This window comes from Trichechus manatus, unplaced genomic scaffold, assembly GCF_000243295.1.
Source record: "Trichechus manatus latirostris isolate Lorelei unplaced genomic scaffold, TriManLat1.0 scaffold00069, whole genome shotgun sequence".
NCBI lineage: Eukaryota > Metazoa > Chordata > Mammalia > Sirenia > Trichechidae > Trichechus > Trichechus manatus.
In genome coordinates, this window is record NW_004444005.1 from 13547464 (window position 1) to 13550321 (window position 2858).

The 2858-nt window shown below is 63.1% G+C and overlaps 1 protein-coding gene across 1 annotated transcript in view; it reads left to right on the plus strand.

Annotated features, from left to right (window-relative positions):
- PANX2 (pannexin 2) overlaps positions 1-2858 on the plus strand; it is a 16915-nt gene that overhangs the window by 11451 nt on the left and 2606 nt on the right. The gene's annotated exons all lie outside the window — the stretch shown is intronic.

Below are 2858 nucleotides of genomic sequence, written 5' to 3' on the forward strand. Positions count from 1 at the left end.
ACGGCCGGGTGGGACTGCTGAGGAGGGACGTTCCTGGATGGAACAGATTTGGCACGGGGGCCTCTGCTGGCTGTAGACCTGGGGTGCGTTCTCAGGCACCGCCGCATCCGCGCCCAGAGCTCAGCTCGCTTTTCTCTGTAGCAGTGTCTCAGGCACTCGGCCCCTCCTGAGTCGTAAACTTCCCCACGGTGCTATTGGCGGGCCCAGTGCTCATGTAGTGATAGGCCTCCAGTGCCCCAGGACCTCTGTGCAGACAGAGCTATGGGGTGCTGGCCGGAGGGGGGCTACCAGGGTCACCCTGGTTGGGGTCCAAGCAGTGCTCGCTCCTCCCAGGCTGGCTCAGCTGCATGGGGTCTCCCACCACCAGGACTCTCTCTGGGGAACCCCAAGCGGGGGGAGCCTCAAGGGGGGAGCACCAAGGGGGGCACAGAGGCCCCGTGGCAGGGTTCCTCACTCGGCAGCCGTCCCACACACCCACCAGATGTCTGCACCCTGCCCTCCGTCCAAGAGCTAGGCCCAGCATCACAGGTCCTGCCAGCGTGAGCCTAAGCCGCACACCCTCGGCACCTCTGTGCCAGGAGTCCCCCTCACCCAGGCCACCTGCAGCATTTTTTGGCCCAGGAGGGGTCTGTGCGTCCCTCGGTGGTACTGTTTCCTCTGCTGCTGCTCTCAGCAGCCCCGTCTGGAAAGGAAGGAGACCCCGCTGGATGTGCCCACAGGCCCCTCGGTGTTGGGCCTCTCACCTGCAGTGGCCTTGCGAAGCTATGTCACCGTCCTCAACTGAGCAGACGAGGAGACTGAGGGTCAGAGTGGCAGAGCCAAGATTTTTCCTCTGCCTGCAGCCGCCACCCAACAGAAACAGCAGAGATGGTGGCAGGCGTGCAGAGCCCAGTGGAGTAAAGCGGGGCTCTCCAGCCTCCTCCCCTGTGCTGCCCACACCTCATGCTTCCCCATCAAGGCAGCAGAACAGACACATGGGAGCTCCTGGGGACCCCATTTCCACCCAGCAGGGCAACCCAGTCCCTCTGTGCCTGGCTATGCAGAGAAGTACATCCTGGAGAGTGACAGGCACTTCTCACACTCACCTCCACCCAGCATCCCGCAGTGCTCATGGTCAAAGACAGGCCACCTCACGCCCCAGAGTTGGGAAGCCCTTCTTCTGGTTCCCTGTATCCCCCTTGCCTGGGCCACCCCGGGAGCTGTGGGTGCCGGGCCCCTTGCTGCAGGGTGGGCCCACCCCAGGGCTGTTCTTTTCTTCCGGAGAGAAGAGCACCAGCCTTCTTTGGCTTCTGGGATGGCTGCAAGGACGAAAAATAAGTAAATAAATGCTGTTTTCTCAACCGAGAGAGCTGGTTCCTTTGCCTTTTCCACTTCGCCCGTCTCTGAGTCCAGTTTATCACTGGCCCCGGAATCCGTGTCCTCATCTGGGTTGGGGACCACAGGCTGCTGGTGCCAGGCGTTCCCTCCCAAGGCCTCCCCCCTGCCCTGTCCCCCACCATTGCCAGGCCTCCCATCTCGTGCGTAGACTGAGATGGAGCTTCCTCATGGCCTCCTACCCCAGGCCCCCCCCCCATCTAACAAACCTCGCTCTGGCCCATCTACACCTGCTCCCACACCCTCCATGACTCCCTAGTACCCTCAAGATGGAGTCCTGACCCCAGCCTGCTCACTCGTGCCATGGCCAGTGACCGTGATACCCCGGAGTGCTGTGGGCCCACCTCTAGGCCGTCCTCCCTGCTGGGCCACATTCCTGCAATCCCAGGAGTCCAGCGCTGTGTGTCCCCCTCAACCCTTCATGGTGTGGGATCTCCAAGGCTGCTGCCAGGGTGGTGGCGATGGCAGCCAGGGCCTCCACGCTAGGTCTGAGTGAGGGTGGTGACCATCATTGCTGGGGCCAGTGGGGCCAAGGCTGGAGACACCTGTGGACAGTGGAGTCTCTGCCCAGGTGTAGAGGCTGCTGCCCTCCCCTGGGGCATCTGAGTGGCATCGACAGGGACTACTGGTCTGCCAAGCTGTGGACAGGCATCTCGTCGAATGCAGCTGTCTGTACACAACGCAGGTATCAGACGGGCAGGGGGACGGATGGAGGGACAGATGGCATGTTGGTGCTGCTGCTTCCTGGTCACCACTTCCCATGGGGCAACGGGCTCAAGCAGAGGGTGGGCCCGAGCAGACCCTGCCCTGGGGCCTCTGGGGAGCCTGGCTGGGTGGACCTGAGCGCACTGCACTGTGGCTGGGGTCTCTCGGGCCTGCATGGGAGGGGGAGACAGGAAGTTTGACGACCGTTATTCGTGGAAACTGTGGGAGACTTACACCCTTCAATTTTAGTGGGAAAACACCTTGGTCCAGTTAGGGTGTGCTTCCTTCCTTTTCGGATCCAGGGGTCTCCCCCTGGCCACTCAGGGGACTCGGTTACCCCGTGCACACTAGGCCTCGGTGTCGAGAGAGGGTCCGCGAGTGTGTGGTGCTTGCCAGTCCTGGGGTTGGGAGGTGTTCCCATCCCCCAGCTGTGCCGCCGCTGACTGCCATGGGGGACACCCAGGGTGAGACCCCACACCCGCTGTGGGTGGGAATATGGGGCAGGAGCCGGAGGGTCTGCGTGAGCCGCTGTGTGATGGGGGCTATAGACGTGGGGCCAGAAGGGGGCCAGAGCGCCCGGTGAGAGGTCTGAGCAGGAAATTGCATGAGGCCCAACCTGTTCTCTTCACCCTAAACTCAGCTGTGGTCTCCCCTGCCAGTCCCCTCTCCCTTCAGCAGACCCCCTCGGTCCCACCCGCAGCCCCTCCCTCTAGTACTCTCCCACCCCACCCCAGTCCCATCCCCCTCCCCTGTCCTGGGTCCGGCTCCCAGCCCCGCCC